The 25231-nt window shown below is 37.8% G+C and overlaps 1 protein-coding gene across 4 annotated transcripts in view; it reads right to left on the bottom strand.

Moving 5' to 3' along the window:
• The window catches only part of Csrnp3 (cysteine and serine rich nuclear protein 3), a 197712-nt gene that overhangs the window by 86155 nt on the left and 86326 nt on the right, over positions 1-25231 (bottom strand). Inside the window, exon 1 of one of the 4 annotated variants that reach the window (XM_036183008.1) lies at positions 16561-16819. The exons of 2 other annotated variants lie outside the window; for them this stretch is intronic. The gene's annotated coding sequence lies outside the window, so the exon portion shown is untranslated. Of the gene's footprint in view, positions 1-14826; positions 15078-16560; positions 16820-25231 lie in introns of those variants that run through there. One more of the 4 variants, XM_036183009.1, reaches the window with a different exon arrangement.

Raw genomic sequence — 25231 nt, 5'->3', positions numbered from 1 at the left:
TGGAGGCTCTGAAGACTAGGGATTGCTCTGACTGAGTGGGACCAGGGAATGACCAGTGGACATGCTTCCATCTGAGTCATGTGTTTTGGGTGAATGAGTTGTTTCTTTCCCGGTGTCTACCTAACTCTCATTCCTGGTTTACCTTGACAACCAGCTAAATATACCAACTTTCTTCTCAATGCAATGATATTTTAGCAAATAAGTCAGCTCAAGTATTTCAGCACAATCTCCCTTTGAGAAATTAAGTTAGCTTAGCCCAAAATATTGCAAGTTGATTCCAGACATTTGAACTCCAATGTAAGTTCTCATGCCACAGCACAGCTATCAGTCTAGCAGATCAAGAGAGAATGAGTCCCTTAAAACTATTATAAAAAAAAAAAAAATCCACTCAGTTACGTGATCTCAGAACTGCTCACAGACATCTCTGAAAACCACCCCTTGCCTGTGCAGATCACAGAGTAGGCAGCCCGCTCAGATCCCCTGGGCTGAACCGGCTTGCCACAGTCTGAATCGGGAGTTCTCAAAGAGCACTATGGGCATCAGTAGTAGCAGGGTAACCTGGAAAAGAGAGGCCTAGCATCTGTTCAGTTTCCAAGCCAGATCCACCAACTCAGAAAGACCCAGGGATCAGAGACTTTTGCGAAGCACCGAACAGTCGGCCTGATACATTCTCAAACAGAGAAACCTATGCCAGGTTTTCAGTTTGTATCCCAGCACCTTCCTTCCTGGATTTTACTGTCCATGAATGCATTGGACGCGACTCAGTGCTCAATTTCCGGTCAATTCTCTGGCCACCTCCGGTGTGACTTTTAATAAAACCAAACATAATGTTAGATGTATCATGTCCTTTTCTTAATTTCAATTCATTCTTTCTAGGCCAGTGTTGAGTAGCTGATATATTTATGTTTAACTCATTGAGTGGAGTAATAGATTATTTTTTTAAAAAGTTAAAACAGGTTACCTGCTGTCACAGAGCAAGGGATTGGCTGCCCTGATAGGCTCCGTCAAATGGCAAAACACCCCCAAATTATGCACCACAGATTTGATAAAAGTTCAGCTTCTGCCTGATTGAAGTAACTATGGAGATAGCTGATAGCCACAGGGAAATATATCATTGTCCATTCTCCCGAGGATAAAATCTCTCTTCTCTCTCACTTTACCACACTGTTCAGATTAGCCTATTATTTTCTTCATCTGAAAGGGTGTGAAAGGCATAAAGTGTTCATGCATATCTGAGCCAGCCAAGAGGGGGGGGAAGGATATTTTAAGTAGAGTCTTGAAATAAAAGTAGGACAGGATATAAATTTTAAAATTACTTCACTTCAAGCAAGATGCAAAGTAATTCATGAGGGAGAGACTCCAAGACACAAAGTAATATAAGAAGGAAACCTACGGTCAAGACACCCATTTCTGTAAGAAGATACTGCAGTGGAAACCGTTAAAATATTGCTGTTTGGTTTCCCTCCCCCAAACCCACTTCCTTAAGCTGGACAGATTTCTCAAGGATGACGACATTGATCAACAGGGAGCCAGGCGCAAACATCTCCTAGTTGACACTTGGTGCTCCGCTCTCCCTCTCTCGATCCTTCCAGCAGAAACTGCTGGTGAGAGGAAAATTGAAATTTTTGCCTTTCTTTGTTAGTTCATATTCGCACAAAAGCTGCCGTGATGGAGTTAAAGGCTGGATGCAATTTCCATCTAGATCCTAAGAATGGAAAGGGCCTCGGCTGAACAAAACACAGGCAGTGGGCAACAGGCTGCTGAGTGGGGCAGCCTATCCAGGACAGAGACCTGTGAAACTGGCTGATGCCCAGCTTGCTTGTGCAACAATGAAGCAAGATATCTGTCTTATCTCATTATATGGCTGTGTCAAAATAGGATAATGAAGTATGAAGGACAGGCATCCACTCCTTTCTGGTACATAAGCTCTAACATATTTAATAGAGTGGCAAAGGGAGATACAGTCACCTCGTCTATCATCTCCCTCCACTTACTAGGAGATGGGAGAGTACAGAGATGTAGGGAGATGATATTGGTAGTAAGTTATCTGCCAGGCGGCCCATCCCAGGGCAACGTGTGGCTGCATAGATACAGATCCAAGCACGCGAGGACCATGAATGCCCATCCTACACCAACCATTGTTCTCTAAACAGCACATCCTCAACTTTTTCCTTAAAAGATGACACAGAACTGGAAAAGTTAGCAAAACAGAAAACTATGGACATTTCAAACAGGTTTTATAAATAATGAAAGGTCAAAGAAAAGTTGGGCAGGTACTGACTTATTTCTGAATGTCAGAAAGGGGAAAGCTGAGGCTAGAGTGGCTATCTTTCCTCAGCTATCACTACCCAATCCCGGGTACCATCCCCACACTTGGACTAGGGCGAATGCCCCATCGTTGTCCTCTCCCATCTACTGCTCTCGGCTTTTGATACATTTGCCTAGTTACAGGCAGAATGAGAAATTTAAAATATGAAAACCATCGTACCAGTCTGCAGTTTAGAACTCCAAAGTGGCTTCACATCATCTTACAGGTTCAAATCCCCCAAAGCCTTTACAAACCCAACCTTCTATCTTGACTAGCCTTGTTATTTACTTTGGGCCTCTGCTTTGCTGATATTTCAGCTCTAAGGACATTTCAGTGCCTTAAACCTAGTAGTTCTCTGTCCTCTAAGCTATTTTGGATAATTGTCCTACTTTTTCCTCTTTTCCTGTAGCATTTACTACTTTGTCAATCTAGAGTAGGTACTGGTGGGTCTCTACATTTGCTACATGTTGCCGTAGCCTCTGATAACAGACAGAAGGGAGGGATCCGTGTTTTCTTTATTGATGTTCCAAGGTGTAGAGGAGTGCCTTCTATGTAACAGATGCACATGGACACACGTTCAGATTCTGAATGGACCCTGCCACTTCTAAACCTTCATTACTGTGTCACATTTATTTGCCCTTCTAGACAGAAAGCTCCAGGAAGGGAAAACAGGAATTAACCCAATTCATAGTTCAATGTCCCGTAACAAAACAACTGGAATATTTGACTAAACGAGCATCCAAATGAGATAAAACTGACATCAAAATATCCCCCTACTTATGAAGCCAACTATGAGCAAGGCACATGCAAAAGATACATTAAAAAAATCATGCACTGGTTCACCCAATGTGAGATGAGATGAAAAAAAAGAAAACTTGAAAGAACAGAGAGAGACGGCAGCGGTACCAGAGGGCAGCTGTAGAAAGTTTTGGATATTTTTGCTAAGCTTTGCTGTCACTATGACTAGGGTCCAGGAAATTGTCTGCAGGGCTCATAGCTTGAAACCAATGTTCTAAAAACTGATTTATTTTTGGAATCTCCTGGATCAGGGACTTCGCCCTCTAGTAAGACAATTTCTTGACCAACTGACAGAAAGGGGATGGAGACTACTCCAGAGAATCGCACTGGGGGCTTGTGGAAGTCAACTCCATTTCAAAGCCAGTGTGCTCTGCTGTCTGATACTTCTTTCCATTTATTAACATAATCCTGGAATTCAGTTGACTAGATTCTTAGCCTAGACCTCCATTCTCTATATGTCCAACTTCTTATCTTTGACACAAGGTCTCACTCTATGGCCCTGGCTGACCCAGAACTTGTTTACCCAGCGAGCTTGGGACTCACAGAGCCACCTGCTTCTGCCTCCCAAGTGCCACGGTTAAAGTCCCATGTCACTACATCCAGCAACAACCCCTTATTTTGCTGCCAAATCTAATCAAGAACCGCTTTATGGAGGTTGGGGATTTAGCTCAGTGGTAGAGCGTTTGCCTAGCAAGCGCAAGGCCCTGGGTTCGGTCCTCAGCTCTGAAAAAAAAAAAAAAGAACTGCTTTATGTTAAAACACTAACAAGCATGTTTACTAGCATACTGTTCTTAAGTTACACAAGCTATTTATATTTCACATTGTATTAGATATAAGCATTGCTCAGACACCTCTGAACACGCTAATGAAAACACACTCTGAAATAATGAAGAGAAAAATGTATTCCCCTTAATATATTTCTGACTTACATAAGAAAGAGACTGGGGAGACCTGAGGGAAAAAATCAGAAGATATACCTTATCAATAAATAAATAATTGCCATTCAAATGAGGACCAGGCTCTCTGATCTGCAAATGTGCCTGTTTAGAATTTTAAATTGCCAGATTTAACAACAAAAAAAGTACTACATGCAGTTTTACTTGAATTTCAAAAAAGAGAAAAGAAATGGATGACATTTCAAACATACTTTTGCCTAAACATTTCTTGTTTATATGAAATTCAACTTAACTGAACATTCTGCATGTTAATCTGACAATCCTAATTGCTGCTAGTAAGGAAATAATGTTAATGTGTAATCAACCAAAAATATCTACATAGAAAACGTGAGCTAAGGCATGAAACCATGTATAGCAATATTGTACTTCTGTCATTCACAAACCAGATAAAAACCCATCTGCAAAAAATTTTAAAAAAGAAAAGAAAGTTATTCGGGTGAATCACAAATTTCCTGAACAATGGGAACAAGTGAAGGGGTGAGCGGTGGTTGGTTAGTGAACAGCAGGCTTGCCTATCGCTGCAGAGGAATAAAGGAACTGTGACAAGACACTGGCGTGGCATGTGCTTCTATATAGCAGTGGTTCTCTATCGGCCTAATGCTTTGACTCCTTAATACAGTTCCTTGTGTTGTGCTGACCCCCAACCATAAGATTGTTTCATTCCTACTTCATAACTGTCATTTTGCTACTGTTATGAATCGCATGTAAATATCTGATATGTAGGATATCTGATATGGGACCTCTGTGGAAAGGTGGTCTGACCCCAAAGGGGTCACGACCCACAGTTGAAAGCTGCTGCTTTCTGGAATACTGAGACGTCTCTCTCCTAGCCTGGCAGATCATTCCATCTAGCCAGCCCTTATTCCATGGATGTGTTCAGTACATGAGTAACACTTAGGGACCATTTTACAAGGACCAGTGGAAGCTCTCTAGAGATCCTTTGTTCATGTTTACCGGGGGAAGTACGTTAATCTCTGCACTGTTAATAGGGAAAGTAACCTTTAATCACAAAGACTAGTTAACACAAATCTGTTTCCTTTCTTACGCAGCAGCACTGACAGAGCCAGGCAGACTACCTGCATTACAGTGGGTAAATGGGGGGCTTTTTCGTTTTTATTACTTATTCATTTGATTCTTTGGAGGGAGGGGTCATGACTAGTCAAAGCACAAATCAATATTTTTGCATTCTTTTAACAAATTCTTCGAAAAATACAAAATGCTTAGACCCTACAGTCAAGTTCTAGTTCAATGAACTTAATCACATGAGAGTGCTTGCTTTATAGTTCACTTGGGGTCCAGAAACACCGGGGTCTGGATGAAGTCTTACAGACCGAGATGTCTGTTCTTTAACTTGACCCAGGATGGGAGGTGATTGGAATGTTTCTTCCGGTTGCCTCATCCGGCACAAAGGATGAGGTGGGAGCCAATGCAAACATGCTGACTGGAGAGAGGCTCCTTTGTGGTAGGAGTTGGGACAAACTGAGTAAGAAGTAAAATGAGCCACCAGGACACAAGAGCAGCCAGGCTGTTCCCTGGACCCCATAGACAGTGGCTCACTCAATTCACAGTGGGAATTAAAGAGAACTCAGTTAAAAAAAAATTCATATTATACATTACTTTTATTCTTTGGAGTAATCTCTTTATTTCACCAAATGTTCCTAAATATGTGGATAACTTTTTAACTGCTAGTTTGTATTAAATCCTTTTCACATCTAATTTTTAAAACTATGATTAATTTCTGATGTTCTTCCCTTATGTGATTATATCAATCAAAAATGACTAAAGCCCTCAGTTTCTGCCAAATAAAATCATCATTATTTAACCAGTTGTCCTTCTAAACAGAAATTACTTTTTGTCAGAAATCATATTATCTGGAAATATGTGGGGTTTTTTTTTCTTCTTTTCCAAAGCCTTTCATTTGGTTCTGACAGATTTTCTTTGTTTGGATCTTAAGAATTATTTTCCTTCATTTCTTTCTTTTCCTTGTTTACTGGACATTCACCATCTTGCATAAGTGATCTGCAGAGCAGAGGTCAGCACAAGGCAAAAAGCACTTCTTCAATCCCAAGAAGTAGGTGCCGTCACCTTCTCTGACATCATCATAATCACTCACATACCAAGTACATAAAGACCTTCTCATCTGTACCATTTCCTGGCTGCAACACTTCCTCTATGGATGCTTCTGCACTGTGGATGAAGGCATTGTTTGAACCCAGTGGAGAAGTTGTGTGTACTTGTGCTTGTTTTATTTATTTTTGTGCCTGCTGTTAAGCAATATTTCTTCCCATCATATTTAAGTCGTTGTTTCTTTCAGAAGCACAAAAATCTGTAAGCTAGGGAAAATGTAAGGCAAAACAGTTGCATAATGGAATAGGGAAAAATGAAGAAAATTTGAATTTCTTGACTATGCCATGAGATATCAAATTAGCTACTTTTTGAGGATTCTCAACAATCTGGGATTAGACATCAGAGTATGCCTGCACCATGCTCTTTCCTACTTTTCCAAACTGTGTTATGATGACTACAATGCATAAGATTTTATTTAAAAAAAGAAAAACAGAGCACACGTATGTGAACAGGGAGTGCGTCTTCCAAAACACCAGTTAGGTTTTATTCCATATGCCATCATTCAAGGTTATTACATCAGTGACAGTTAAGAGAGCATGGAAAGGCCTTGGACACACATCACTCTATACACTGAGAAATACCTGTGCCTTCCTAAGACAGTAAAATTATCTTCTTCCCTAATACTGGGGCCATTTCTGCCTAAGCACACTTGGCAAGAAAGTAGCTTCTTTGCTGCCAAAAGGAGTAGGATTTGGCACAGATTTGACAAGGTAAAATGCTGTAGGTGTTTCTGTGGGGCACTACCAATGTGAAAAACGCTGCTGGTGGGGTGCCAGTGTGAAGAGCACCAGTCAGCCAACACCTCTCTCGCCCAGGTGTCTGTGAAAGCCAAGAACCCTGGCAGCATTTCTGCCTAATAAGTATTTTTGTTGGAGAAAGGATAGTGGAGTTCCCCAGCTATGTATGAGCCCCCTGAGCCAGAGTTGTCTGTGACTTTGAGTGAAAGATTTTATTTTAGTTCTTGTGCAGTAGATCTCCACGTATTTGCCATCTAATAATTTGAAGTTGAAGAATGAGATGGAAGCAATGGACCCTTCCTCCAGACGAAAAATGCATAGAAGCACAAACATATACAACATCTACTCAGGGGCTCCAAGGCTAGGAAGCTGTACTGTGGTTATTAACTAGCTTTTTCTGTGCTTTGGTGAATAAAGAACTTGGAGAAACAATTCATTTGAACACCTTGACTCACAGAGTCAAAAGAAGTTTGAGAATCCATTGTCCCTCATTCACTTCACCAGATGAGTGCATTGTCCAATTTGTAGAACAAGCTCTTTGCAGCTCCCCAAAGTTGGATTGCTTTGGAGGAAGAGGTGGCGGGGGGAGGTCAAACCCAGAGCTCCAAGTGTACTAAGCAAGTGTTCTACCACTGGGCTATGCCCTAGCACTACAGCCGCATATTTTCTGGCATGCATGGAAAGAGCCTGCCACATCTCCCAGAATATTCCTTGCAATTTCATTATTCCCTCATCTGTCCCACAGCATTCTTAAACAACCATCCCTAGACAGGTGTTTCTAAGTTGGTGAATCTATGAATTTGTGGCTTGGTGATAGGAATGTTCTAGGTTGGAGTATATTTTCCCAAACATCTGCCTCACTACTCCAGTCGGAATTCACTGAGCATTTACAATGAACCAAATGGGTACTTTGCACCCCTTTCAATAACCTTCCCTCAAACCCTACTAACTAGTTTTAATAAAGGGCGTCAAGTTTTCAGACATCTCTATAGATAATTTGATGAAAATTTTAGGATAGATCCTGTTGTTCTCTGAAGAACATTCCTCAGCCCATAGCAAACTGGGTTTAAGTGATTGCTCAGCACTGACATGACCTGAGTAGGTATGACACTATTCCAAAAGCTGGCTCACCTGATGCCGGACCCCATTTGAATGTACAAGTTGCTGTGGACTAATCTACATTCCAGTGCTGGCTCAGTATGTGTACTATCATATCTGGGTCAACTATTAACAAGGGGCATAATTTTAAGAGTGTTACTTGTCAAGTGTGATTTCCACGTCTATCCAAACAAAGGGTATAGCAGGACTAGTCGGGGGTTCTGATCCAGTCACCTCCACGGCTTGGGGCTAAATGACAAAGGCCGTGGCCTCGAAGCGAGAACTGGTGTCTAACTCTTCACATTCTCTTCCTTCTCAATGTGCAGAATAAACAGCTAAATTGGTTTGTTTTGTTGAACGACAAAGGAATTTTGTGTGACTGTGCCTTGGACACACACCTAAGAGGCGCCCCGTGCTACCTGCCTTTGTGTGCTATTGGGCTTGGCATTCCCAGAGGAAGTCAGAACGTGTTTTTTAATGGATTTTCCTTTAAGAATGGACCATCAGTTCTTTGGGAAATTAGTTTAGTTGATTACATGCTTGGCCTAAGAGTCCAAACTCTTTCTCCAAAGTCAACTTTCAGGGTGTTTGACTTTTTAGTTACCAAGGGCAGAGAAAAACAATCAAGAATGAGAGGTTTTTAAAATGGTTGAAAAATGTTCATCTGCCTGTTGTAAGCTAATTTTTCCATTCCAGCAGCAAAAGTAGCAAGTGAAGTCAATGAAAAATTTATTTTCTATGCTTGCTATTAGGACTAAAGAACAGTACTTAGACTAATGTCTTGAGCAACTGTGAAGATGAAGAACATTAAGAAGGGGAAAGAATACCACATGAATGTGGAAGAAGAAAATTATTATTAGAGTGGCATTGAAATCTAACTCTTGTTTCCTACTTAGCATTTGAAAATTCCTCTCCATTTTTAGAACGTTTCTGACTGAATAATAAAACAGACTAACCCACGTAAAGGATGCGGAAGGGCTCTGATAGTGTTTTCCTTCAGAAGAATTAACAGACTAGTATAAAAGAAAAGGACGTAAAAACCACACTATTTTCCCCAGAAAACATTATAAAATGGGTATGAGGAAGAGACAAGACCAGGCTTCAGAATCACACCCATCTGTGCCCTGGGAATCTGTCAGTGAGACTACAGAAAATAAAGGAAATTTCAAAAATCAGGATAAAAAAAGGAACTCTGGTCATCCTTTAAAGTGAATCACCACCTCAGGCAAGACAGGGAGTTTTACTCTCTTAGGAAAGAACAATTAGTATTCAACCTGAAGCAGACACTGCATCACATAACAATTAGCAGAGGTAATCTGGTCGGATTCAATAGCTGGGATTTCATTTTTCAGCAAATGTACGACCAGCACAAATTAGAACTTGTTCACAAAAGAAATCAGGAGTTACACCAAGGCCTTCCTGTCTTCAAAGGTGAAAAACCAAGGTTTAGGAGGTTTTCCTCTTAAAGCAAGTTCCAAAGCAGAGTCATGAGGTTGATCAGAAAAGGCCCTTCCAGCCATGCTACTAAAATTAATTATAGTAAAATAACATAGGTGGATTTTCTAAATTTTATTTGAGAACCTCTGTGACTAAATCAATTCAAGCAATGTTACTTAAGCAACATTATGATTCATAAGAAATTTAAAATAGCAATACATCTGTGGCACAAAGGTCATTTCATGAGCAAACTTCTGTGTCATCTAAGAACCTAAGATGTGCCAAGCTCTTGCTGTGATAAAAATAAGTAAATAGATAGACAGATTCCAGAGGCCTCAGATGCAATAAAAGCGTTTGAATGCAGCCAGGGTGAGAAACTAACGTGTTTACTACATGAAGCAAGGAAAAATGATATAGCAAAGGGAGAAATTTGAAAACCAGTAAAGGCTATAAATAACTCTATACATTGATACACCATATCCACAGAAGTGTGGAGATTCAAGGAATCCACATCCACAAAGTCACAAGTCGTTTGAACCTCAATCATCATGATGACTGTTCCCAATACTGTCTTGTTACAATTCGAGATGTTATTAGCTCTTAGTGCTACATTAGGATGACCTTCAGTGAGATCTGGTATACCTTTTTTTTTTTTTTTTTTCTGTCGAAGAAGATGTGTAATCATTGCAGAAAACATCTTAGAAATGACATCAAGGTTGGGACCTGAATCTACACTATTAGCCACCCTTTCAGCCTCTGCACATCCCATAGGACTAAAATCACATACCAGCTATGTACCAGCTATGTACCAACCAACTATGTAACAACCAACTATCTAACAAAAGCACTTACCTAGTAAGGACATAGTATGCAATATTATATATTGTATTTTTTAAACTATGGTTGGTTTTTCCTAAGTGTACATGTCTTCTTGTTTCAAACAAACAACCCAGATTTGAAAGCAAGATTTCTCAGTTCCTTAAAAATGTTAATGTTAAAAAGAAATTGGGCATGGTAGTGCACACTTGTAATTCCAGCATCTGGGAGACTAAGAAAGAAGGATGGTCAAATGCTCCAGGCCAGCCTGGGCTACATAGTGAATTTGGGCCAGACTGGGGTACACTGTTTACTTAAAAACTGAAACCAAAATAAAATAAGAAGGGAAAACAAAGGACTAATATACAGTATATGGGGCTATTTCCAATTACTGTGTACTTGTTCTCACTCTGAGTTGTTTGTTTGTTTCAAGACAGGGTTTCTCTGTGTATCTCTGGCACTCCTGGAACTCATTTTGTAGACTAGGCTGGCCTGGAACTCAAGAGATCCGCCTGTCTCTGTCTTCTGAGTGCTGGAATTAAAGGCGCTTGTTCTCATTCTTAAAAAACCTTTCTTTGCACACTAAGCTCATGGAATCCACGTTCCTTCGGACTCACACAGTTCTTCAGAGTGAATGTACATGTCTACAAAAATAGCAGTAAGTACCATAACCCATATTCTGACTTTGCTGTAGTAGATTTTCAAATGGTATACTGTCATATGCTCTTTGGGACTGGGAACAATGTGAGCCATGAACAGGCTCAAGGACAACTCAATGTGTATGTATGGATTACTAAGCTTGCTTGGAGGTGGTAAAGCAATCTCTCCCTCCCATTAGTGAGAAGTCTGTGAATATGCCATCAGGCTTGGAAAATACAACCCCTAAAATTGGTAAAAAGAGGCATATCTGGCTCTAATAATTAGTTAATGACACTAAAGGTTGGTCTTTGTTTTTATTTTATAATTAGGAATACTCATTTCCCTATTAGATATAAAGTACTGTAAAGTTATTGTCAATAATCTAATATGACAGTCTTCTTGCAACAAGAATAATTTCTTATTTATTTGAAATTACCCTGAGGACAAAATAAAAATAAATTTTGCTTATTCTCTATGTTCTTGTGTCTATTATGCTGTGTGTGTGTGTGTGTGTGTGTGTGTGTGTGTGTGTGTGTGTGTGTGTAGGAAAATCAGTGGATGGGACATGAGAGTATGGTGATATGTCGATTTCCTTTCCTTGCTCAACAAAATCTCTGTGATTGAGAAGTTAGTGTAAAATCACAAAGAAATTGACCCCAAAGTTCCTTTTTGGAATGGTTGTCTTATGGAATAACCATGGTTAAAATAAAAATTAAACAAGGAGACATTAAAATCCATAAAACTATAAAAAATAAATATAATAAGAATATAGTACTAAGAGGCTACTTGGTGCTGGAGGACAGTCAGGCTACAGTTTTGTGTTTCAGTAGGCAAATAAATAAGGAATATGAATTAAGGCTCTGATATCAGGAAGAAACCTGAGACTGGTTTCCACTTTGTTCAAGAGGCAGAATAATGTGTATTATGTCTGTTTCCATGAAAGCTATTAGCATTCAAAAAACTGACCCTGAGAGTTAAAAGTGAGAGTTATAAACTCCTGCTATTTGGAAAATAGTCTTTATGTTGTGCTTCATTTCCATCTGCATAAGACGTCATTGTAATACTGCTATAGTTCTAATAAGACCCCCCAAATCACTTCATATTTGCATTGAGCTTATATTTTTCAACAAAATGATTCAATTTTATTTAAATTCTGAAAGAGGCAATCAAAAGGCAATCTCCTGTTTTGATCGCTTTTTAAGAACTGCCACGTTAAAATAATGTGGTTGCTTTGAATACTCAATACTGAGTTTGAGCATTTCCCTATCAGTGTTAAAAGTCACTTTGTTCTTTCTGTTTCATAGGCTGCAAAAGTTCAGGGGACGGACAAATCCAGTGATCATAAAACTGAAAACCCACACACTAGATTTTTAAATGACAGCAGTTATTTGTAGATTTTAGTCTCTGCTCCATGCCCCCAAGACGGAGTACACGTTTGCCCTAAAATCTTTTCCAAGGCTACACAATATGGTCTCTAGTTTCAAACAATGACAAAGACAGGCTTGGAATCAGAAATCAGAAATTTGGTTTTGAAAAAAACAAAATGTCCCTAAAGATTCCTTTGAAGTCGGACATGACACTGTTTGGTGACATACACCACCTATCTGCCCCCAAGGGTTTGTGTTTCGATTACTCTCTTTCCTCTTCTACTTCTCAAGTTTCATTTGAATTACATTTACATAAATACATTTTTCGATATGCATTTAGAAGCCCAGATCCTGAGCATGGTACATGCAAGCTGCTGGGATCTGTATGGAAGTAGGATGGATTAAGCCAATGCAAAAAGACTTCAAAGTTTGGAGTGAATTTGCATCCAGACATAAATTACCCGGGATATTCAAAGCCATAAATTAGCTTCAGGACATAAATAGCTCTCTTGTGGCTCACAGAGGCACAACAATTCTCGTTATTCCACATATATCTATTATCATGTTTTCTCTAAGACTCTTCATGGGCTCTATTTCTTTGCTCACACACCATATTTACTTCTATATTCAAAATGTGCTCACTGGTAGCTGCTACAGGCCCAAAGTTAAAAGTACTGCACTGCTTATATTAATATTAACCTCATTTCTTTCTTTTCTCTGCCTAGAACACACACGAGGTAAGTAGGCAAAACCTACTGGCGTTGTCTAAATTAACAGAAAGAATTTTTTAAAATTGGGACTTGAGTATGACTAAACAATCAGAGAGATTCTGTTTAGCTTCTTGATTGTATAATATATATGCAATGTTAAAATAGACATATAATGTGTACTACAGTACATCAAATACATACATATATACATGTAATGTTTAGTAATTTTTATAAACATCTGTAAATAATGTTGAAATCAGAGGTCACCATATTCTGATAAATTGTAAAAAGGAAGTAATTTATTTAAAATATATTTCCTGTAGCTTAAGCCATTGAAAGTTTCACAACAAGAAGCATTCCAAAAATACCCTGCAATTTTTGCACTTTTAAAAACAAAAACATGAATTCCATTTCATAAACTCAACTCAGTGTCCTGGATAAATGTCATAGTGTCCCCAATGAGTGATAAAGAGTGAGAATGTGGTGATGAATGGCCACTGAAAGGCGAATTTCATAAATATTTGAAGTAACTGTCCTTCACTGATTAAATGTCCACCCACTCCTGTTTTGGTCTGCTCCACTCAAACGCTCCTCATGGCCACACTAGCCCATTTTAATCCTTGTAATAAAATTAACTCCCTGTTCTAAGTGCACAGAAAATAATTCTAAATATGTACTAGCTCCTTGCATGTAAACTTTATAAATTTCGTTTTAAAACTTAATACATAAATATGGATACATAAAGCAGTAAATTCATTGCTAAATGCCTATTTTGCATCATTTCCAACACACACACACACACACACACACACACACACACACACACACACATGCAACCTGTAATACAGATACACAGTACATGCAAATGAAAATAACATACTTTTCTCATCAACATTGCAACTGTTGAACTGATACATTTATTTTTTTTAATGAAGTGGATGAATATGATTGGATTGTGCTGTTTTAAGTTTACTTAAAAAATGGTGTGAAAATTAAAAAGCAGTGTGAACCAGAAATGTGAATACACACTTGTTTGTTGTGGGCAGATTTACTATGATGTAATCACACATTTTACAAAAGTGTGATGTTAGTGTGTGGGGGGAGGGAGGCTTCGTCCTGCTACGGCATTTATGAGGATCCCCTCAGGATCCTGACTGAACTGGAAAGTCATTGGAAGTTGAATGTGTTAAATGTATGTAAAATTGTCTGAAAAGTCCAATGAAATGTAACAACAATTGGAAAAATGAAAGGGATCAAAGGAATTTAAACCCCAAATAAGTAATCACTTCTTTAGGAATATTTTTAACAATGCAACAGCAAGTGAAATTTCTCATATCTAAACCCTGCCTTAAAATAAAAACGTAACTTCTTAAAATTATCCTCACAATGTTTTGCAGCTGTGAACAAAAGAACTCCATTATTTAATTCCACATACCTCACAAAAATCTTAGGCTGACTAGAACTCAGTTCTCATTTAAAATATATTTCCTTAAAAATAAAAAAAAAAAAAACACTGAAAGTTTTAAGTGTTAATATTTATCTAGATATTTCAACCAGATAGCTCTCCAAAATCAACACATACCCCAAAGGCAGGATTATTCAGAGACCCAAGCCCAGCAACTGTTTCTCTCATGAAATACTCCATCACAACAAAAAACCCCAAATTGAGAAACGCTAGGAGTGAAAAAGAATAATGAGAAGAAGAAGAAACTAGCAAGGGGTGCCTGGAAACCAGCAGCATCCTGCCAATTGCCACAGTGAATTTAAATAACCAATCACCATCAGTGTCTTTTACAGAAATAAAATCGGGCGCATCGCGAAATGTCATCGTACCTGCATGCGCTTTCAATGACTCCGGCACACGCTGTAAAATCTTCAGAAATAAAGCGCACTCCCTTTAACAGCTGCAAAGCACGGCTGCAGAAGCCCAGGATACATTTTTTTTCCAGGCAACTGATCCAGCTTTCAGCCAGCCCCGTGACCTTTGAACTCCCTTCTGCCCCCTCCTCTTCTGCAGTCAAAGCCTGTGCTGGTTCATTTGCATAAGTCTCAGGCAATGCTCCAGCAGCCAAAGCGGAATGCTGGGTAAGGAATTGTGGAGTGCGGTTCAGCCAGGGTACCTGCATCCCGGAGCACCCGAACCCGCAATGGGGAGTGGGCATGCTTCACCAGGCTGTCAACATCACACCCCCTAGGTCCGTTAATGGATGAAAGATTTTAGCGGCTGTTTCAGTCTTAAGCTACTTGTTTACCGTCTCGCCACCATAAGAAACTGTCTGCAGCGACTCTGGTAACCAAGGAAACCCAAATAGTCAAATACTTCATTTAAATACGAGTGGAAGGCCAATTTTAAATTGTCATTAACTTCTCTTGTTTCGGAGACATAGCTCCTTTTTTTTAAAAAAAAGTGTAATATGTATCGCATGCATAATCAGACATATGGGGTGTTTTTGTTGTGGCGGTTTAAACATTTACAGACATCAATTTACATTAGGCACCATACACATAGATGCCGTCACTTTAGTAATTCTGAAAAATGTTAAATGTGCCCAAGCGTCTTAGAGATCATCATCCTAAATGGTACCCAAAAATTAATTGTAAAGAATTTAGGTCCCAGGATGCCTTTCAACGATTCAGCAGTAAAAAACGTGAAGTTAAACTGCGATTTCAATTCGAAGAGTCACCTCACAGTAGAGCTTGTCTTTTCCAATGATTTTTGAGCGCTGAGCTGTTATCTGTTAGGATTGCTCCTGGCCTCGGATTCGTACACACAGCAATCTGTCTATTTGAAATACAAACTTCTCTATTACCCATAAACCCCAGAGCTAGTTATTTTCCAGATAAACATTATGTGTGCAGGTATTTTATAAATACCCTCAAAGACATAAATCTCCTTTTCTGAAATAGTGAACCAGTGGGAATACTGGTTAATCCAATGATTAATCCAATCCTGTTTTTAAAATTAAGTTAATTTGTTTTTCTTCATATATTCACAACTAACATCTATTATATAAAAGGTTTTTATTATAAAAAGCAAATAAATATTAGTAAGGGCATATTACTAAAGTATAAATAACATTATTTAAAATTTATTTTAAAAAATTACACATTTTACATAAATATCTTTCAGTATACTGAAAAACACTAGCAAATTCTGAGTGATTCCTCTTCTATAAGAAATACAAACTAAAGCAATACATAATTTTTTTATATAAAAAGTAAAGCTTTTTTATACCAGCTATTTTTAGCCATTCTGCTTTCTATATTTCTGCATACCTAAAGTATTAGAAATTATTAAATAAAAATTTTCTAACTTATACATTTTTAATACAATAAATAATTTTTCAGTTTAATATAATAATATCAGCATTTCTGTTATATTTGACTACATCAAAAATTCAATCTTGCTGGCTCAATTCAAGTGCATCCTTCTAATTATACATTACAAATACCTTATAAAGTTGTTGTTTAAGGCAAAACACACATTAGCTCAACCTAATTTAAATGCAATCAAATACAAGGAAGTGTTTGGGGGGGGGGGGGGGGGGATTTATAAAAATAACAGACCTGTTCAAATAGCTGTAGACGAGTCCTGGCACTCTTTATTCATTAGAATCCAAAATCAATTGATTATCATTTTATAGTACGTGTCAGCATCACGGAAGGCATCGTTCTTCCTGGTTCAGTGGAATCTTCTTACATTGCCCAGCCCTGTGTTTTATTGCGGGTACCATATGCTTTATTGTTCCGAGACAAGAGCTTCTCTCGCACAAAGACTCATTACCTACTGCTTGCTGCACGGCCTCAGCCTCCGGGAGGCTGCCTATGTGTGATCACATGGAGTTGTCTGAGAAAAGCCAGGCGTGCCACTGACTTCACTGTGTCTGTGGATATTTTTATCAGCTGACTCTACCAGGAGGAAGAAATAACAGATCAGGGAACTGCCCTACGACATCAACGTAGCACAATTTGGGGAAATCCCTACACAAGGTTTTATTATGACTGAAAATGTTGTCACAGCCATTAAAAAAAAGGGGAGCTAGATTTTATGTTAATTGGAGGTTGAATAAGAGTTTATGGGAAGGAAACTTGCTCAAGCTTTTTCCTACCTTATGTTTCTGAAAGAGTGTTGTATAAATATTATGGAAGAGCCCTGTTCTAATGAACCAACTTACAATACATTTTAACCTTTTAATTGCAACTATTTCTTTTCTTGGTCCTGCCAACCCCCACTAAATGGCTAGGTGCTGCTTCCCTCTAAAGTTCCTCCAGTAAAATCCTCTTCACTAAAAGACACTATATGTGAATAAAAATAGAAAATCCAATCCTTTTTGACAAGGAAGATGAGAAGGTTTGACTCTTTTTATTGAAGTATACAAATGAGGTAGGTGATTAATTTATCTTCTCAAAAGATGGCACATTCCTAGAGCAGCTGACTACAATGAACAATGAAAATCTCAAGTTAAAGAACAGAGGGTTCATACTAATTCTTAAAATCACAGAAACTTATTTTAGACAGCTTACCTCAATAGAGCATATGGCTTACCTTATCTGATTTTAGTGCTAACAAGAACTTCTAGAGATGAACACTCTACATTTATGGGAAACTTTAGCAGCTTAGACACTGTTTTAATCCATGTAAATTATGTATGTCTGAACATAATCACACTATCTTTCCAAAACTAAATACTCAAAATTTGAAAATCAATTACGGATCTCCAAACAAACAAACAAAAACCTACTTAACTAATGGAATTTGACTAAACATTCCATATATTTTATGGACTATTTTGTTAATAGTCTGCCTGCCGTGAATTGGTATTTGAAAGCATTTCACACACAAATTTCAGTAATTATCTTATGGCAAATATATGAAAATTCAATGAAATCAAAGAAGGAAAAGCCAGAAGCATCATAACATAATCAGAAAAATAAATTTCATGCACTAGTATATAGATATGCATTGCATTGCAATGGCCCTTATAAAAATGTCAGTCCTGGATTTTAAAAAGAATGAAGGTACACATAGATACATTCATACGTTTATCAATATACACATACATCAAACTTCAATCAATAACTTATTTTTTTAGAAGAAAAGCATTACAATGTAAACATTTTGTCAGCTAAACTTGAAAAATAATGCAGAATAAATCAGTGTGATTAAAAAGAAGTACTTAAATAAAACAATTTTTAACATTTTTCTTTATATTATTGAAAGATTATTATTGATTTGGAATGTTCCATGACTGAAGTAATAGGTTTTTCTTAGCATGAAAGAAATACCGAGATATACTTTAAGGGCCACCATTTTCCAGTATTTGTTCAACACCACCCATGTTCATCTGCCATTCTACAAGGAGAGCTGCACTAAAGATACAGAACCTTGGGCCATAAATAAAGATGCAAAGAAGAGTTTCCTGTTGTATGGTTCCCACAGCTGGCTTCTAAAAGGTCCCTGTTTTTTAGTGAATACCTGTGATGATCTCACCATACTAATGTACCAGGAAACAAACAAAAGGCGGCCATTTTTTCCTTCCTGCATCCCTTCAGAACAGTGAGATAAAATGGTTGCCAAATGGAAGAAAGGAACCTGTCAAAAATCAAGTTCCTTCAGAGTTCCTTTGGTGGTTCTGGAGTCAGAGAGTGGGGAGGAGGAGGGGAAAAAATCCACATCTGTGTGAATGTTGTGTGTAGGTAAGAAAAGAAATAATTTAATATAAGATCTAAAGATTAAGTGATATCATTATAGAAATAACTAGAAACAAATGCCTAGAAAAAAGAAGACTCTCTGATAGGAAGACTAGCAACACAATATGTTAAATGTAAAAGCCTGATAAAATCATTTATATGGACAAAAAAAATTAAAGGTAGAAGCTAGAGTCAGAGAGAACTAGAAAGGGGAAGAATAGCTCACATAATAGTGATAATCCACTTTACTAATGACTTAAATGGCCTTAGCAAGTTATTGTAGCATGTGATACCTTAAATTCCAAGTCTGTAGACCAGGAAAAAAGACCTTTTTGGTCAGCCAATCTTGAAATAAATAGTAATTGTTAGTTATTTAGGCAGGGCTCTTACCCAGCGAGGAACACATTCCGAACACGACAAATCCACAGAAGAGCTGTTTATTAATATAGGATAGAAAGAGACGTGACAGGCCTGTGTGAAGCACACACGTGAGTGAGGAGAGGAGAGAAGAGGAGGAGAGGAGAGAGAGAAGAGGAGAGAGAGAGAAGAGAGGAGAGAGACCTGTGCAAAATGGCGCCGGCTTTTTCAAGAGTGAGCAGCACATGCGTACAGGACCGCATGTGGCTACTCCACGCATGTGTGTAGATTGCATGGCCGTGCACACTTTAGCAACCATGTAAAGCCACGGAGTCCTAGTCACGCGAGATGTTTTGACCTGGAAATGGCTATTTTGAACAGGAAATAACTAGGCGGTCTGCCAGGAAAGCCCAACCATGTGGACATGTTGTAATTTTCTATCAGTAATACTTCTTCTTTCAACTCTCTAATTTGGATTTAACCAAGCATTGGCAATTAATATTAAGAGTAAGAAAACAGAGGCTATAAAATTTTAATAACTGCTTACAATAATTTTAATAAATTATTTTTATATCAAAGACAAATAAGACTTTTGGAGGAAGTGATCACCTTTGTATAATGGATAAAAAAAATGGAAGACATTTAAGAAGTAATTTGAAATCTCAGGAACTTGCCTCATGATTAAAAAAAAATTACAAAATAGGTGTATCATTCCACTCAAAATTCTGGAATTCTCTGCAACACTGCAAGAGAACTCCAGCAGAGGTTCTCACATCACACAAGAAACAATGGTGCTTCTGCTTACATAACACTTGCATCAGCCAAGACTTCTTCAGTTTTGAAATTGATAGAGAAATACAAGATCACTGCTTAAAACAGTAAATTGCAACCAAGATTAGAGAGATGTCTTAATTTATGACCTTAAGAGTTATGATCTTAAGAGATAGTTCAACTCTTACTACTAATTCTTCTTATATTAACTTCCTCTGAAGGCAAATTGACTTCATAGAATCATTTTCTTCCTTCAAAATAGGCAAAGATTAACAAAGAGAATCTGAGATGTTTGCTTTCTGGTTTCTGAAGTAGCACAGGCATAGACTTTTGCTAAAAGGATGACTCACTGAACAGGAAGACTTTGCCCTAAGTGTCTGTATTTCGAGGTTGTTATTATCTGGCATTTATCCAGCACCTCGTGTTGATTTCTCCCTTGATGGAGTTGCCCTTCATCTCCTCCCAGCCTACTCTGGGAAGTCAGTAAGTTCACCACATCAGCTTAAAATCTAGGAATAAGTGAGTCCAATTCAACAAGCATTCATTCGAAGTTGCCATGGCTCATGCTCTGACACAGTTGCTAGGGATATAAAAGTGAAATATTAAACATTCTCAAGAAGATCAGCGTCTCTCTATCTTAAAAAAAAAGTAAATAAGAAAACTGCTGTAGAGAATATGATAGAAAGGTGGGGACATGGGGACATTGTTTCAGTTTTAAACATCTTATCAATTCAATATGTACTTTATGTCAAATCAGTATAATTTCTTTATGTTAACATTCTCTTTTATAATCAGAAAAATATTGGTGTAATATAAAATAATTCATCAAGTAGCCAATTGAAAATTTTTCTTTTGGATTTTGTAATCTAAAAGAAAAAGTAAATCTTTCATAATAAAGTTATGTATGTATAAGATGGTTGCAAATTCCTCACTATTCTTTAGTGAAAAAGTACAGCCTAACTCTTTTACCTTCCCTTAATGCTGCCTCTACTGAATTCTTTCCAGTAGTCTGCAAAAGTGATATTCTGAACATTGAAAGGATAGATCCTAAAGAACCAGTCGCTTCAACTTGAAACATTCCAAGTCCCCTGAGCCACTATGTAAGGGAATTGGTTACCCCAAGTCTGCCATGATTGAAAAGACTCCAAAGGCTCTCAGGGAGAAAGGGAATGATTACATAAATGCCACTTTGGAGAGTACACAGAGACAAGGGCAAAGCTTTATAAACTATGTTAACAAGAAACCTGAGTTGACTTGGTGAGATAGGAGATGTAGGCAAGTGTTCAAAAGTTAAGACAGAAGAAGAAAGGTAGTGCCCCCTTGAGCAGCATGAAGCTTGAGAGGAGAATATTTCTGGTCGTATATGTGATGCTGCGAGGTCAGAGTAACAGGCAAAGTTTGCCATTGGGTAGCTAGCTCCATGGAGAACTGTCCCAGCAGCAACGTATAGGTGGAAACAGTAAGCTTGAACTAAGGGTGATAACTGAGGCAAGAGAAGAGTCTGGGAGACAGCAAGATGGAATCTTAAACATGGTGAGATAAACTAGCCTCTCACCTCATTTATGGCTTCAAAAGCTAATGGTCCAATGGCTCAGCTACAGGTCCCAACCAGACTAGAGAACATGAATTAAGCTAGCTTTATCCTGTTCAGTAGTTTTCACATATTTTGATCTGTGCTGCCCTCAGAGTGTCAACTTTCAAATAATGTGAAAATATTTAATGTCAAATATTTTTAACATGTTTGGGAGGTGGAAACAACCCCTCTTGAACAAAGGACACACATGGCAGTATTTATGTTGTTTTCTTAGGTATGATTTCATCATCCAGGGAGGGGCAAACAGAGGGAAAAGAATACATTCTGGTTGGGCAGAAAAGAAAAATGTAATTTTGGTAATGAAAAGTTAGGCTCGACATACTTACAGAAATACTGGCTAACACATATCCCACCCACTGCTACCAGTCAAAGCAAAGAAATGTAGTGTTTTATCCTTGTGGTTTTTCATTCTATTTGAACATTAGACTATGAAAGCAGCAGATGTTAAATTTAGTATCCAGTGAATGGACACTCTGAAGGACACTGTTTAAATGGCTGGAATTGCTCTATAACTACTACTACAGAGGCTACAATACGAACATAAATCATCTGAACCTGACTGCAAAGAAATCTGCATGCAAAGTGACCCAAAGAATGAAGTGTCCAGATTTCCCCCGACCCTTCCTTCTACTCGCACAAAGGCATTAGAAAACAACATTTGTTAAGAGAAAAGACTAAATGAAGCAAACCTCCCAGGAACACAAAGGATACACTCATGTCATAGTGGCCATCAGTAATGGCTATAGCAATCTCTTAGGCTAAATTAGATGCCTAACTTGGGACAAAATAAAATATGGAATTAAATGGTACAACCTAAAATCAACCACGAACTGAACAGTTAAAAGAAAATAAAAGGAACAATGGACTAGAATGGATGGATTTTTCATGTCAATAGGTTTATATACCATAACTAAAGATGCCACAAAACTGCTTTGGAGTCAAGACTACAAGAAAGAGGGATTGTTGTTGTTGTTGGATTTTGTTGTTGTTGTTTTGTGTTTTTTTTAAAAATTAACACAAACCCACAAATACTTGGCCAACCAAATAAATCTTTTTTGTATTTATAACGGATACATACAGAAACAGCCCTGGTATGTTATTTATATGGAGTTATTGATGCAAATCTATAAGCAGATGCAGATGTAATGGCAGCATCTATTTTATATTCACTGACTATCAATGTTTGGAACTAAGTTTTGATTTGGTGACCTAAGTGGTTTGCCATCTACATACAGAAACAGATGAGTAGAAGGATGATGAAGATATTTTATAATTGAAGAATGCATAAGAACATAAAGACAAGAGTGGACAATATTATCTAAATTCACCTAGTAGTTACCAAATGAAGACCAAAAGGCTTTATAATTAATAATTAATTCACATATACCACTGAAGCAAATCTATAAAGGAGTTTTCTTAAGCATCACTTTTTTTTTATAGCTGACATAATTGAGGCTCAGGCTGGGTAAGTAGCTCAGTCAATCAAGGAAGTCTAAGTTTTATTCTAGCCTGGCTCTAGCCATGGTACCTTGTCATGATGGGTTTTGCAGAAGAGGTGATGTAATTGTGAGGAATGGCTGATGCACTTGTGAGGAACACTGAGGAAGCCAGTCTAAAGGCCTTCAATCTGGTGGGACCAAGCATTTGCAATTGGGATTCTTGGAACCCGTCTTAGTGACAGTCTGTACCATACAAGATAGCTGCTTTTTTTTTTTTTAAGAAGATCTGGAATCTCTTCAAAGAAAGAATTGGAGAAAGAACCTGGGAGATTGTTAAACTACTTCAGAAAAAAAAAAAAGATATAAATTCTGAATGAATAGGGTGGTAGTCTCAGCATAGAGAAAAAGACTGGGCAATGAGCACATTGGCAGACACTCAAACTGGGGATGAAGGAAAGAAAACTCTACATCCAGGGTTTTTAATTTAGGGGAAAAATGATGATACCATTAACCAAGGTTAAAAATACAAAAGACTCAGATGTAGAACTATCCAATGCAATACTTCAGCTATTTCCACGCATCAGGAAAGAGGACAGGATTGTAAGTGGTGGAAGACGCCATCTTGGTCTTTCAGTGCACAGACCTGGCAGGGGAAGCTTGCAGACAAAATATATTACTGAGACAACAATTGGTTCCATCATAGCTAACTGTTCAGAATGTGGACTTTCTCCTAATGACTTTATGAAAGATTAAGAATGAACAAAGGAAGGCTGCCTTTTCCACAATGCATCAAATCTAGAATGGCATCAATTAAACATAACTTGACTATACAAGACACTATTATATAAAAGTAGTTTAGGCGGATTAAAAACCATGCTCCTGATCAAGAAATCCACTTCCATGCTTTATATTAACTTACAACCTGAATAAAAACAAGGGGTAAATTAGATTTCTCCTTTAGGCAACTGTATTAATGAGCTTACTTCCATGGCTACTAATGCTAGTGGCAGGCTGCTTGGTATGAAGCATGTATTTTCTTTCTTGTTCATATAGTCAGGTTCCTATTTAGTATTCATTATTCATGTCTATTTTTATCAGAGAGCACCATTACACGAAACTACAATCCAAGTGTATTTGGCTCTTGGTTTTATTTATGGGGGAATGAAATTATGCAGCCTTCTGATACTGGGGTGTGTCAGTTAGAGCCACAAATATGCTACATATGGATAAGGAATATGTCTGTTCCTTAATGTTAGATCATGTAGTATTTAATTTAGGAAGTCTGTCTAAACCGCAGATTTCTTTTTTCACTTATATTAATTTGGAAAACCAATGACCTTACAAACAAAACTGATGAAAATGTGTTCATTTTAACAATAAATCCTGGTGAAGACGCTGGCAAGAGGGAACCCTCATAGATTACTGATGGAAAAGCCTAGCTCCTTGAGCACTCAGCGTAGAGATCCCTCAAAAACCTAAAAATAGATCTACTGTATGCCGTTCCTCTACCACTCCTGGATATTTCCCTGAAGGGTTCTACATCAGGATATCACAGAAATAGTTGCCGTCAACGTTATTATTGCAGTACTAGTCACAAAGGCTGTGTCATGGGACCAGACTAGGTGGAGGAATGATTAGAAAACAAATGTGCTACATATACAATGGATTATTTTTGCCATAAAGACAAGATTATGTTGGTTGTTGGAAAATGGATGCAACTCGAGATAATCACAGTGACTAAACTGAACCAGTCTCAGAACGACAATTTTCATTTCTTCGTTCATTTGTGATTCCTAGATTTTGTACGGAAATATAAAGTCACATGTATAAAACATGAAAGCAGAAATGAAGCATCCTAGGAGAACATGATGTATATTGTACCTTGGTGAATTTAGCTGACCACCATGGATATTATTACTGCTTGTTGGCCATCTTTACCTCTTTAATTCCTGATGATTATCTATGGAACATGTAATAAATATGACTAAGATGATATTAGGCTTTATAATTGCTACTGTTCATGGCCACTCACAATCTAACAAATTTGTAATATATTTATACACTACAACCTTGACCCGTGGAAGCCTATGCTTACATTTATCCATCCAATTAGGATAGTTTAGAAATCTTGGAATCAAGGAACAGCAAGATTTAATCAAGGAACAGCAAAATTTAATGGACTAGAAGAACATAGTTTTGAATACAAGGATATCCGAATACACCACATTTATAATAGTTAAAAATTGGAAACATGCAAGTATATTTAAAATATATTCTCCATACTGTGGAGTATCAGATAACTATTAAAACTACAGCCATGAGTATGTAGATAGTAAAAATGTTTATAGAGGAAAAATTAATGTCAAAAATTACTGTAAGTATAGTA

This window comes from Onychomys torridus, chromosome 4 (genome assembly GCF_903995425.1).
Source record: "Onychomys torridus chromosome 4, mOncTor1.1, whole genome shotgun sequence".
Taxonomy (NCBI): domain Eukaryota; kingdom Metazoa; phylum Chordata; class Mammalia; order Rodentia; family Cricetidae; genus Onychomys; species Onychomys torridus.
The sequence above is the reverse complement of the archived record's forward strand: the minus strand, read 5'-3'. Positions and strand labels throughout refer to the sequence as shown.